This window comes from Schistocerca piceifrons, chromosome 2, assembly GCF_021461385.2.
Source record: "Schistocerca piceifrons isolate TAMUIC-IGC-003096 chromosome 2, iqSchPice1.1, whole genome shotgun sequence".
In the NCBI taxonomy this organism is placed as follows: domain Eukaryota; kingdom Metazoa; phylum Arthropoda; class Insecta; order Orthoptera; family Acrididae; genus Schistocerca; species Schistocerca piceifrons.
In genome coordinates this window covers 1,126,226,387-1,126,240,999 of record NC_060139.1, presented here as the reverse complement: position 1 = coordinate 1,126,240,999, position 14,613 = coordinate 1,126,226,387, and the positions used below count along the sequence as shown (strand labels likewise).

The 14,613-nt window shown below is 38.3% G+C and overlaps 1 long non-coding RNA gene across 3 annotated transcripts; it reads left to right on the top strand.

Annotated features, from left to right (window-relative positions):
• The first annotated feature begins 1,536 nt into the window (after positions 1-1,536).
• LOC124777116 lies at positions 1,537-14,606 on the top strand. Of its 3 annotated transcripts, none has more exons than XR_007015688.1 (3): positions 1,537-1,568; positions 10,116-10,255; positions 14,546-14,606. It is a non-coding gene; the product is annotated as an uncharacterized LOC124777116 (long non-coding RNA). The 3 variants fall into 3 exon arrangements; XR_007015687.1 differs by lacking the exon at positions 1,537-1,568 and adding an exon at positions 1,792-2,235; XR_007015686.1 differs by lacking the exon at positions 1,537-1,568 and adding an exon at positions 1,796-1,931.
• The last annotated feature ends 7 nt before the right edge of the window (positions 14,607-14,613 follow it).

The window sequence follows — 14,613 nt, the reverse complement described above, 5'->3', positions numbered from 1 at the left end:
CGTATGCAGTCCTGATTGTGGCGCTCACCTGCACGGCGCCAAACACGCATACGACCATCATTGGCACCAAGGCAGAAGCGACTCTCATCGCTGAAGACACTCACGTCTCCATTCGTCCCTCCATTCACGCCTGTTGCGACACCACTGGAGGCGGGCTGCACGATGTTGGGGCGTGAGCGGAAGACGGCCTAACGGTGTGCGGGACCGTAGCCCAGCTTCATGGAGACGGTTACGAATGGTCCTCGCCGATACCCCAGGAGCAACGGTGCCCCTAATTTGCTGGGAAGTGGCGGTGCGGTCCCCTACGGCACTGCGTAGGATCCTACGGTCTTGGCGTGCATCCGTGCGTCGCTGCGGTCCGGTCCCAGGTCGACGGGCACGTGCACCTTCCGCCGACCACTGGCGACAACATCGATGTACTGTGGAGACCTCACGCCCCACGTGTTGAGCAATTTGGCGGTACGTCCACCCGGCCTCCCGCATGCCCACTATACGCCCTCGCTCAGAGTCCGTCAACTGCACATACGGTTCACGTCCACGCTGTCGCGGCATGCTACCAGTGTTAAAGACTGCGATGGAGCTCCGTATGCCACGGCAAACTGGCTGACACTGACGGCGGCGGTGCACAAATGCTGCGCAGCTAGCGCCATTCGACGGCCAACACCGCGGTTCCTGGTGTGTCCGCTGTGCCGTGCGTGTGATCATTGCTTGTACAGCCCTCTCGCAGTGTCCGGAGCAAGTATGGTGGGTCTGACACACCGGTGTCAATGTGTTCTTTTTTCCATTTCCAGGAGTGTAAGTTAAAATCTATGTGAATGATTGGTGCTGTACAAACAAAACACAGAAGGAAACGTATACTGGAGACTGCCCAACCGAATGAACTGCTGGACAAGGAAATATGCATGTGTGGTTGGACATTTAAAAAAGTAAAATTCGTAATGTCCTGTCGGTGCCGAATTCACTGAAGACATGATACATGCACGGATTGGAGAAGGATAGAACCGTCTCTGTTATTTTCCTTGAGTTATTTAGTGAGATTACAGAATGCATAAATCTGGCAAATGAGTCGAGGATTATACACTTCAGAAAAGTTGCAGTAATATTTTCAGTGATCAGACCACCGCTACGATCGCAAGTTCGAATCCTGCCTCGAGCACGGGTGTGTGTGATGTCCTTAGGTTAGTTAGGTTTAAGTAGTTCTAGGGGAGTGATGACCTCAGAAGTTAAGTCCCATAGTGCTCAGAGCCTTTTGAACCATTTTTTGAAACTAGTAAAGAGTATAGGAAGGTGTTTTATACTGAGTGACTAAAACAGTCAAACAACACTTCGAAAATGTGCCTCTGTTTAATGGTTTTGTTCAAATTTAAGTAAGAAACTCTCGTGTTACAATGAGCCAATAATAGCAACCAAAGCATTAAGCCGTAAAAATCATATGCAAAATTTACTATAAAGATAGTGACATTTATAATAAGTATCCTTTACTTCCGAAGCAATTCGTATTTTCTCCTTGAGTTTCATTCTTCTACACATTTTTCTAACGCACACTGTGGACATTTTTATAAGCGGAGGTAAGTTTCTGGAAATTTCTTGTTTAGTTATTAGTGTAAGATCTACGGTCTCTATTGGATTGGATTGGCTTTGTCAATAATGATTTTTAATTCTGTCATCAAATGCCCCCACTTTCGAAGTCAGTACTTTAATCTAAAAAGCCATGGATTCATGTCAGCAAATAACAACTCTGCTTTTTCCTTCACATTTTAAATTAATCAAATAAACTGGCTTGTTCTAGTGCGTAGTTCTGTTGCTTTGTTGTCTTTGGTTGTCGGTATTATTAAAATCCACTGCTCCAGTATGTCTTCATTTATTAAAATACAATCTCTGAAAAGCAGTTTGTTTGGAGGCGTACGAAATCCAGTGCTGTGTTTATCTAGGTTTGTTATTTTGAGTATGCGTATGGTGTCCATTGTCATGTAATCGTATCGGGTTAAGAAGTTATTTGTGTGTTCGAAGTTTGGTTGCGCGTTGCGCGATTACTTGCTAGTTGCAAGCAGTTATTTTTATCGGTGTACTGCTACAAATTATTCGATTGTTGTAAAAGACGTCTCCAGGGCTATTACGAGTCATAACATCTCAAAATTGATGAAAATACGTCCTAAAATAATCTCCCTTCGTTGTCTCATACCATTATTATATATACTGTCTGATGTTTTGGAGCATTAGTAACATCCAGTACTGGTATGTAATTTCACTGATAAAATAAAACCATTACCGTCGCACCCCTCCAGTTCTGTAGGACTACGGTTTTGTTGAATACAGAGTTTTTTAATATTGAACTGTATTAATCATCCCTTTTATGTGTAATCATGCTTATTTCTAGACCTCGGTATATTTATTTTATTACGGATTGTATCGCAGTCATGTTTTACGTGAAGTTTCATTGCTCACATCGAAATAATTGTGACGCATTGGCATTATTTCACCTAAACCAAGTATGTAAAGATCTGTATTTACGAATACCGGTACATGAAATGTGTATCTATTGTAATTGGAATTGTGAATAAGTTTTGTTTTAATTGTAGCGTAAATCATTGGTAAGGTCTTGGTAGCGTAACCATGACTGTGTAGCTAATATCTAAACCCCAGAAAGCACCAAGCTGGTATTCTGAAGGGGGTGTGGAATCTGAGAAACAACCAGTATTCAAGAATATTGCTATCAAAAAGATGTTTTTGGGAGTTAATTTGACAAACTTAACCATGATAGCCTCATGATACTTATTCAAGAAACTGCACTAAGCAATAAATGCTTGTGTGTGAAAAAATAAACGTGTTTAGGGTCCAGTGAACAACATGAGCCATAGGTAGCCTATATGAACTGTGATGTCATATGGCATCTATGATATTTTGTTTGTTTCAGTGAAATATTTTGAGTGTGTGTTTTGATCATAATATGAAGTTTATTTTTTGTGGCTGGTAGCTTAGACTGTATTGTTTGCTAGGTGTACTTTGAGTCTAGGCCTACTGGAGATGGTGTTCGACTGGGGGAATGCTTGTGGCATACAAGATGTATATATGTGTTCATTTACATTGACAGGCTGATCTGTAGACTAGTGTAAACATATATCTAGGATAGGTTGGGTTGGTAGGTCATTCCACAGATACATTTAAGGTAGGTCATTCCATAGATACATTTAAGTACCTATGTGAGGCTCCATTTTCGAATTATGGTCTGGTATTTTCAAGTTTTTAATATATTTGAAGGACTAATAGAAAGAACATCATGGGCCCAAAACTACCTTTTCTCACAGAGATCCTGTTAGTCTCTAGCATTTTATTTCGCTAATGTTTTCGTGTTATTAGTTATGTGAGCAGTTGATCAGTTCTGTGTCTTATATCTCCACCACGTTAAGGGTGTTGTCGTTCATAAGCTTGGTATCACATTTTTAACTAATCCTGTTGTTGGCATTTCAAAGATTGATTTGGACACAACAGTTCATAACCAGTTCTTTGTCTTGCCTTTCTCCAACCAGTCAGTTATAGAGAGGTCTGTGGTTTAACATGAACGCTAAAAACAGTGCAGTTTTTATATTAACAGATTGTTGCCAGAGGTTAAAGAGTGATAAATGACAGAAGAAAGGGGTTGTGACATTTTGAAAACTTAAAGTAAGTGCAATTTTAGGGTATGCCTTCTTAGTCACTGTCCACGTTCTCAGACTAACATGTAAAAATCTTTTTATGTACCATGATATCATGTCTTAGAGTTGAAGTTTGTTGTCTAGATAACAATAGGGGGAACAATCTTACACGTGAGGTGACATCAGTGCAAGAATCCAAATATTAAACAATGAAGTTATTAAGGAATTGTTTTATAAAGAAACAGTATGGCTGGTCACTACTGATAGTCAAGGAAGCAAGATCCCAGGAGGCCCTACTGCTGATTAACACTTTTAAAAGTGAAACACTAATCTTATTTTTCAGAACTATTCATTCTTGTCCTCACATCCTGTCTGTCTGCGTGAGGTAGGAACTAAGTTAAGGGGCCATTGGAAGTGTTCTATTCCACCTGTCTCCTTTGACCCATGAGATAATGGTGTTGTGTGTGTGTTTTTGAATTGGTTTGTGTTTGTTGAGTTTAACATGTGATATTGGGTTCATTATCACTAAAGTAACATGGGTTTATTTGAGTCTGGGTAGCCAGTGCTGCAATGTGGATTTGGAAATCTTCATTTTTCAGTGATGGTTATTTATGTGTGTGGCATTTTGTTAGGTTTGATTAGTTTTTGTGTGTGTGTGTGTGTGTGTGTGTGTGTGTGTGTGTGTGTGTGTGTGTGTGTGTGTGTACACGTGTGTGTACGTACTGGTAGCGGCGGTCAACCTAGGTGATTTTGTTGCATGCTTTTGTTGATAATAAACTTTTATTTTTGTTTTAATCTGTAGTAATTCTGATGTTCTGTCTGTTTTACATTTATCGTACTTTGGTTGGTTTTAATTGATCTGGTGTATATACAAGTTTTTGCGTTTTCGAGTTGTTGAAGGTTTTGTTTTTTGTGGTGTTTTTTGAGTTATGTTGGTGTGTGAAGTTTACATTGTTTTCGTTATTATTATTATTAGCGAATGTCCCCATGGGAGAACGATAAGCAGGTGATTAACATTTCTTAATGTTCTTCTTATTTTCCCAGTATTTCTTCATTGCCTCCCAAAGGCCTTCTTCCTTTCTTCGGTCCACTTTGGTCGGAAAGGTTTAGATTCCGTCTCTGGAGTAAACTTCCACTTGTCGATTTTTCTTCTGAATGTATCCCGGTCTGATGTGTTTGTTATGTCAATTTTTGCCTTTTTCAAATCCTTCTTAACTTCAGTTACCCAGGGTATTGTTGCCTTAAGTGATGTCATATAGTCCAATAGACGTTTAGTTAACCTGTTTCCAGGTAATCTGTCTATATGTCCATAAAACTTCATCCGCCTCTTCCTGATATCTGCCTCGATGTTTGATATTTTTTCGGTTGTCTCGGTAGTCTGCAGCCTGTATCCATCTTGTGTGTATCGTGGTCCTAGGATTTTTCTAATAATTTTTCTCTCTACTTTCTTAATTTCGTGTAAATCTAATTTTCTATTCAGGGAGAGTGTTTCACTTGCATATGTGACTGTTGGTTTGATGACTGTGTTGTAGTGTCTGATTTTAGTGCCTTTTGATAGACATTTCTTGTTATATATATTTTGAATAAGTCCGAATGCTTTCTTGATTTTCTGTAATCGGTTTTTTTGTGCTATTTTCTCAAGTCCTGTTGGTTCAATAACTTCACCGAGATACTTAAAGTGCTTGACTCTAGTTATTTCACCATACTTTGTTTTTAGTTTCGAAATTTCTAATTTTGAGCAGATGAATTCTGTCTTCTCAAAGGAGATTTGCAGGCCAACCTTCTCAGCACATTCTTTAAGTGTCTCAATTTGTTTTACTGCTGTTTCTTCACTGTCAGTTATCATTGCCAAGTCATCTGCAAACGCTAAATAAGGGATGTTCAATTTTCCTTTACCTCTTCCTAGTTCAATTGGCTTCCAAAAGCTTTGTTTCCTTAGTGTTACTTCCCACTCTTTCATAACTTTGTCCAAAACTATATTGAATAATAGTGGTGAGATCCCATCTCCTTGTCTTACTCCTGTTTTAATTGAGAATGGTTCCGAAATTTCCCCTCTGAATTTAATTTTTGATTTGGTTTCTGTTAGTGTTTGTTCAATTAGTTTTCGGGTTTTAGTGTCTAGGCCTCGTTCTTCGAGAATGTGACATAGAGACTGTCTGTCTATGGAATCGTATGCCTTTTTGAAATCAACGAATGTGCAGATTATTGGTTTTGACCTGATTGCTTTAATCTTTAAAATAGTTTTAAGGTTGAATATCTGTTCCGGGCATGATCTATTAGGACGAAAGCCTGCTTGGTAGTCTGAAATTGTATGTTCTAGTTGTTCTTGTGCCCTCTTTAGGAGACATGCAGATAGAATTTTGTAGGTAACTGGTAAAAGTGAAATGCCTCTGTAGTTGTTTACGTCTGATCTCTCTCCCTTTTTGTGCAATGGGTGAATTAGTGCACACTTCCACTCCTCTGGGATATTTTCTGTCTGCCAAATTTCTTGGATGATGCTAGTGATCTCTTTTAACGAATTTGGACCAAGGTTTTTCAGTAGTTCAGCTACAATTCCATCTTCTCCCGATGATTTATTATTTTTGAGTTTTCTAATGTGACTATAAATTTCTTCTTGAGATGGTGGTAGTGAAGTCTCATTCGTGTGTTCTGGTTGTAATCTGGGGAATCTTGTACTTGGTTGTGGGCAATTTAGGAGTTGTGAGAAATATTTAGCTAGTTCTTGGCAATTTTCTTTGTTAGTTAGTGCCAATTTTCCATTCTGTTTCCGGAAGCAGAGATTTTGTGGAGTGTATCCTTTGATTTGATTTGCGAATATTTTATAAAAATCTTGAGTGTTGTGGTTCTTAAAGTTTTCTTCAATTGTGTTTAGCTGTTCATTAAGGTATTTTCTTTTAGTTTGTCTAAGTATTTTAGCTGTTTGTTTTCTCACTTTGAAAAATGTTTGTTGTGTGGTTTCTGATTTGTCACAATTGTAATTTAAAAAGGCTTGTTGCCTCTCTTCTAATGCGTTATCACAATTCGAATTCCACCATGGATGCTTGGATATTTTCTTTAACGGAATCAAATCTCTTGCTTTCTGTATAATTTTCGTTCGGAAATCTTTCCAGTTGTTTGTTGGTTGTTTATCCCATGCTTCTGTAATTTCTGATTCCTTGATATTTTTCAAGTCAAATTTGGGAATTAGTGGTGATTTCCTTTGGCGTTTCCTTTTTGGAGTGAATTTAATTTTAACTCTGGTAAGGTAGTGGTCAGAATCTATATTTGCCCCTCTGCGGACTTGAACGTCGTGTATTTCTTTCTGGAAGTCATAGGAGATCGCAACATGGTCTATTTGAAATTCACCAAGCTGAAGGTTTGGTGATCTCCATGTTTTTTGTTTCTTGGGGTCTTTTCGAAGCGATGTTGTCACGATTTTTAGGTTGTTTTGCTGACATAACTCGATGAGTCTCATGCCGTTCTTGTTTGTGAATTTGTGTGCAGGGTAATTACCGACTGTTTTTTTATATTTCCTCTCTTTGCCAATTTGCGCGTTGAAATCCCCTAGAAGAATTTTTACATCCTCCTCTGGAATTTTGGACATTTCAGTTTCGAGTTTTTCCCAAAATTTTTCTGTCTTCTCCGGTTCTTTTTTGTTGGCAATGTTGGTAGGTGCATGAACATTAATAAATGTATATATTTTGTTGGTGTGCTTGATTCGCATGGTCATTAGTCTGTTACTGATTTGATTCATGTCTATAACAGAGTCAAGGGTGTCCTTATTTACAATGAAAGCCATGCCAAATATTGCAGCTCCTTTGCCAATTTTCTTGTCTGTTTTACTTTTAAAGATACGGTAATTGTTGTAGTCTATTGTTTCTGAATCAGTGAATCTGGTCTCTTGGAGAGCAAGGATTTGAATTTTCTGTTTGTTGAGTTCTGTTGTAAGATTATGAAGTTTGCCTGTCTGAATTAGTGTGTGAATGTTAAAAGTGCCAATAAATGTATGGGACTTTCGTGGACGTTTACTAGAGAACTCCGACTTTCTCTGTCGTACGAGCCCAAGCTCCCCAGAATCCGATAGCTTGGTTGTCGCCACAGGGCGAGTGGATTGGCCACCTGGGGTAATATTAATTTTACTTGTACGAATCATACTGCTTGTAATTAAGTTCCAGCTAATGCTGGGTAGTTAGAACCAGGGATTGTTAGTTCCTGGAGCTTGGTGTTCAGCCGCACCTCACATGGTGAACAGACGCTGGCCAGAGTACCGGTGGTTGCCACACAGACGTGTCTGGGCTTTTCAATATGCTTTATCTTGTTGATAATGCTTGCCTCTTCCGCCAGTTCCGCCGTACCGATGATCTTCATCTCCGTCTTCACTACCGTTATTATTATTATTATTATTATTATTGCTGGTAGGTATTGAGAGCTGCATTTGAGCTACATAGGTCAAGGGAAATGTCTGATTCCACTCTTCGGGTTGTAGCTATTGGTTCCTTGGTATCTGGGCTTCCTTTCAGCTGTATTGGTTCCTTGCTATCTGGGCTTCCTTTCAGCTGTATAGGTCGAGGGAAACATCTGATTCTGCTTTTCGTGGCACTTATGCAGTCTAGGGAGTACATGCGCTGATCACGAGAAAAGTACCTATTTTTGAAGGAAACACGTATTTCTGAAGATATAAGCATATATATGCGCTGAATACCAAAAATTTTTTTATTTCAAAACTTGAGTGTTACAGTCATATCTGACGCGCTCTTCACCAAAAAAGTACTTATTTTTCATTTGGATGCAAAAAAAAATCAGTTAACTGTCTCAAAATTTTTTTTTGTATCAAAAATGACATATTGCATATGTATGCACGGAATTTAGTTTTTTTTTCCTCTCTCTCTCTCTCTCTCTCTTCAAGAAAGGTGGAATTAATAACTAAATTGTGGAATGGATTTTCCCAAAACATTGACGCCAGAGAAATTCCGCCAGGTAGTTATTCAGCATAGCACGGTGAGTTCTGAAAGGCCTTATAGGATTTTTTTCTTTAGCTTTTTGCCAGACTGACTTCATGTGATTTGTGGTTGCGTTTGTAAAGGGATCGAGAAAATAAAGCGAATGATTAACAGCCAGATTATTGTAGCCCAAGTTACCTATGGTGTTGTAAGTTGCCACAAATCAGAAACTGCTGTGGTTCCAGTAGCAAAACATACTGTTGCAAAATTGGCAGCAAATGGGTAGCATCACATTGTGGCACAGCAACCATAAAGCTTTGCTTTGTCTCAACGTCATAACCACCAAAGACCCATTGCTCTCGCACCTATGACTTCGATGGTGCTGACGAAGCAGCTCTCGTCTATTTCAACAGTATGGCCAGGGCCGCCCAAAACTATTGGCTCAATTAAGAAATATTCATGGCAGATATCTCTACAAAATTGGCACCAATCGACCACAGTGTGCTCACTGCCAATTTTGAGCTCCCTCATTAAAAACTTTTGCCTATTGAGTTCGAAAACCCACATGTAAGACAGTTGCAAAATTTTAGAAATGTCTAAATGACTGCCAGCAAAAAATGACATTTTCCTGATTGAACATTTCTTTCTACAGTCCCTGCGAATGGAGCAGCTCCAAATTTCGCCATCTTTCCCTGTAGTTTTCTCCAGCTTCATCTCGTTGTATCCAACACAATACCCGTTTTCACACACCATATCGTTCTTCATAAGATCTTGTTGCCTAGCCCATTGTATTGAGCTTCGGGTGTTCTCCATAACATGGTATAAATCTTCCATTACAAAGTCGCTCAAATCTGTAAAATTTCTCGCCATTTTGGCACACGCAGTAATATACGATACTTCAAAACGGACAGCCTCAACAGAAAAATATAGGTTGTTGGGCGCACTGATCAAGATGCATAACTGTGAGCAACAGGGACATATACCATATGCAACAATATGCAAAGCCAACAATAGCTATCATGGTTAGGATGTATGAAACTGTAAGCATTACCTATGGCTAAAGAACTCTGTGAAGAAATATATTAAAGTGTCTGCAGCATATTGGCATAGCAACATGAATAAGCTGGTGAAAGCAGACAGTTAATTAATCTTTTTTTTCCCCCACCTCCATATGAAAATAAGTACTTTTTTGGTATTCCGCGCATATATATGCTTATATCTTCAGAAATATGTTTGCTTCAAAAATAGGTATTTTTCTCATGATCAGCGCATGTACCCCCTAAACTGCGTAAGTGCCATTTTCGTTATTGCAGATGTTGGTTTTTTGGTATTGTGGGCTTGGTTTGAGCTATATAGGTCGAGTGAACTGTATGATTCCTGCTGGTTTTGTGGCTGTAGCATTATGTCGTAGGTTGAGACTTTTTTTAGGGGTGATGTGATGTGATGTTTTGTATTGTTAAAATTAGGTTGTCCTTGCCCTAGACCCCTTATTTCCCGCGGTTGTTCTGTAGTTTCATTTTATCATTGAAGTAAGATTACTTTCACTGTTTCTATTTTCCTGCAGGTTTGTTGGCATGTGTACATAGTGACAATATTGACGACATTTTGTATACTCTGGACGTAGGCGTTTCTGTCATATGGATGACGTCATGGGTCAAAGCAGATGGATTAAATCGGATGCTTCCCTAATGCCGAGTTCCGAAGGTTTGATTGGATCTACTGACACTGCCTTTGACTGGTAGCATGCTACTGATGATGTGGTGTGTGTGATATCCATGCACAAAACTTCCACACAAACACATGGGTCGTTTCACAATGCCGTAATTAGTTTCAACCAGTCAGTGGTAGTCTTCAGACGAAAGGCATATGCTGAAGCTGACGGTAGACAGAGATTAGTTTCTGTTGTGTTCAATGTTGTTGAGAACAGAATGGAAACCAGTATGTGCCTTTACCCTAAAGGCGCTAGCTGGCTTGTCAAAATTGGATACAGCGTTGTGAAATGCTTGTGAGATTATGTCAAAAAATATATAAAAGAATTTTAGATCCCTTATCTCTAAAACAGTATGTCATTTTTTTCCATATTTATATTGCTTCTGCATTATTTTTAAAAAGCAAGTTGAGGAGCCTATGATTGTTTCGTTATGAGAATAGATAAAATTGTCGTTGCAGTGTGTGGCTGATTTCGATGAGTGATTTATGTCCAGCATTTTGATTATGTGATAGGTGAAAGCAGACGGTTGGTATTGATAAAAATCAAAATTTCTGTTATGTAAGCTAGGACTAGTGGGCCAGGGAAAAAACTAACTAGTCGCTCGGTCATTTGAGAAAAAAATTGATATTTGCTGGATGAATTCCCGAATGTTTAATGGGTTTAAAGACATTTTTTAAAAAATTTTATTCTCAACATTTAGGAACAGTGGCTATTTTTTGCTTTTACAGGCATCTGTTTTTCTTTTTTTTTCTTTTTTTTTAAAAATTATTCAGTACTGAGTTGAAGAATCATTAACTGGACTATAAATTAAAAACCATGATAACCATGCTGAATGTATTCCTTAATATAGGCCCTACTTTTAATGGCTCAAACTTGTTGATTGCAAGCTAAAAAAGCGTATTCTTTAAACTATTTAATTGGATAGATAAAAATTCTACTCATCAAGCAGCGGCAGAACACATACATAAAAGACAGCTGTAATTGGCAAGCTTTTGGAGCCAGTGGCTCCTTCTTCAGGCAGAAGGGTGGAAGGGGAAGTAATCGAGTGAAGGAGAAAGACTGGAGAGGTCTAGGAAAAGGGGTAGATATTGGTTAAGTCACCCAGAACCGCGGGTCAGAGGAGACTTACCGTACGGGATGAGAAGGAAAGACATTACTTACGGTAAGTCTCCTCTGACCCGCTGTTCTGGGTGACTTTCCCGATATCTACCAATTTTCCTAGACCTCTCCAGTTCTCTTCCTTCACCCCTCTTCCGTCTTTTATGTGCGAGTTCTGCTGCCACTTGGTGAGTAGATTTTTTATCTACCCTAATTGTATTTTTCCAAAGTAAGAGTAATTTCTCAGCCTTAATATTTATTGTGCTATTACACTATACAGTATAACTACTTCTTATAGTGAGAAGCTTACACAAAATGTACACTATTTTAAAAAATTGATTTTTTGAATTTTTTCATTCTTTGACCTACAATATCTTTGTAAGGAGAGCAGATAAAAGTCTGAAAATTACACACTTAATGGATCTTCATGATATCAAACTTAAATTGGAAGTAACAAACAGAAAATATTGTGGGGAAGGCTAACCAAAGACTGCAATTTATTGGCAGTACTAAGGAGATTGCCTACACTACGCTTGTCCGTCCTCTTTTAGAATTCTGTTGCGCGGTGTGGGATCCTTGCCACATAGGACTGACAGAAGTACATTGAAAAAGTTCAAAGAAGGGCAGCACATTTTGTATTATTGCGAAATATGAGAGAGAGTGTCACAGAAATGATAATGGATTTGGGCTGGACATCATTAAAAGGAAGGCATTTTTTGTTGCAACAGAATCTTCTCATAAAATTCCAATCACCAACTTTCTCCTCTGAATGTGAAAATATTTTGTTGACACTGACCTACATAGGGAGAAACGATCACCACAATAGAATAAGGGAAATCAGAGCTCGAATGGAAAGATATAGGTGTTCCTTCTTTCTGCGCTCTATACGAGATTGGAATAATAGAGAACTGCGAAGGTGGTTCGATGAACCCTCTGCTAGGCACTTAAATGTGATTTGCAGAGTATCCATGTAGATGTAGACAAGCCTGTACAAATCTGTGTGTTGTCATCCCCCTTCCACCAATATCTGTTCACTCACACTTAGTTAATAATGAGCCCTTGAAGTGTGCAGTTGAACAATGGAGTCTCAAAATAACGAGAATAGTTTTTCTAAGTGTTGGTTACTAACCTTGAAAACTCAATAGTGTGTCATTTAATTGCCAAAGTCAGGATAAATTTCTGAAGGGCAAAAGCAAACCTTGGCAGTTGATGAATGTATAGTTCTTGCTGACTTTTCTGAAAACTATTCCTTTGTTGTTCAAGTGAAATACAAGGGCGCCACTGGGTAAACAAACAGGCCACAGTTTGTCCATTTGTGTTCTGTTATAAAGATCCAGATAGACTAGAGTCATAGTTTTTGTGTTGCAAATGATTACTTTGAGCACAAAGCTACAGCAGTGCATGCTTTTCACCTGCAGTTAACAAACTACGTAAAACAGCATGACAGTTCCATAAACAAACTGATGAACTTCTCTGATGGTGCTGCAAGCCAATATAAAAGCAAACAAATATTAATATCTCCTTTCTCAAAGAAAAAAAGACTGTCGGCTCGGTGCAGAATAGCACTTTTTTGCATCATGTCCTGGGAAGAATGAGTGTGATGGCATAAAGGGTACAACAAAGCGAGCTGTCACAAAAGCTATTTTGCAACGGACCTATGGGAACCAAATCTGGACACGTCAAGAAATGTTCAAATTCTGTAAAGAATAGGTAAAAGGGATTACGTATGTTTCATTAAATGTGAGGAAATATGAGAACTCTATGCCAATGTCTTGGAGGAAAGATTCAAAACTTGTCAGAAGATTAAAGGCACCCGATCTTTTCATTGTTTTATACCTCAGTCATACAACTTGCTCAACTGTAAGTTCACATCAACATCCTCTGATAGTGAATGTCATCACTGTGGAAAACTTGTACCACTGACACTTCAAAGTAAGGACATAGTGGCTTGTGTCTATGACGAACAGTGGTGGATTGCCAAAGTTGGTAACATTGCTCGTCAAAACCAAGATGTGGATGTTACATTTTACCAGCACCAAGAATCCCATTTAAAAAATTTGAAAAGGATCAACACGAGAGGCCCGTTAAAAATGCATTAAAGGAGTTGTCTTCTCCCCTGGAATTTATGACTGTGACTAGGCGAACATTTAACTCTGTACCCAACATGAGTGAAGAAATATCTCTGTTGTTCAATAAACAACGTAGCAAAAATAAACAAGTTGAGAACAGGATAATGTAATGAATTGTCTCATTTTTTAAAGAGTTATCCTAGATATTTTTAAATTATGTAATTTATACACTGTTTCCATCAGCCCAGATATTGCAAACAGTAAGAAACATATTTTTGACTCATATTTGAAATTTTTTTTGTCCATGGAATCTCAAGGTTGAAATTTATACAGAAGTTTGATATCATAAAGGTCTATTAAATGTGTAATTTTCAGATTTATATCTGGTCCATTAACAAAGATTTGCAGACCAAAGAATGAAAAAAAAAAGGTATCTGTACTGAGTAGTGTAATACCACAAAATGTATTAAGGCTAAGAAACTACTCTTTGGAAAGATAGTATTAAAAATGGGTTTTTTAAATTTACAACCAACAACTTTGAGACATTAAAAGTGTATTCCCTAATACATTCAGCAGGGTGATCATGGTTTTAATTTATAGTCCAGTGTCTGCTGAAATAAATACCTCTTATATGAAAGGTCTGGGGCAATCCATTACTGAATAATTTAAAAAAACCACAGACGCTTATAAAAGTGTAAGAAAGCCTGAAACAAAAATGGCTGCTCTTTCTAAACGATAACCAATAAATGTTTTTAAAAAATATTTTTGAGTCCACCAAACATGAAGGAATTCACCCAGCGAATTCTTTCTACGAGAATGCAGTTGTCTCTCTTTGTAATTTTATGGCTTTCTCAAGTATGTTTCCCTTTGGATACAATTAATTGATAGTTTTATGGTTTGGATGGTGTACGATCTTCCACGGAATGCTTGTATTTACTTAATAGGCACACGTTTAAAAATCCAAATATTAGATCATTATTTCTCTGAAGGAAACATTGTTTCCAGTATAAATCCTAGATGCAGAATTGTATTGTTTACATTGTGACTGCAGCACTATTCTTCTCTCACGTGTTGTATATAAATATTCCTGGAATAATTTTAACATCTGTTTAACAGGACACTAATGACAGCAGCAGAGAAGCTTGCCGCTGTTCCTGATGTGGATATCGACCCAGAAGGAACAT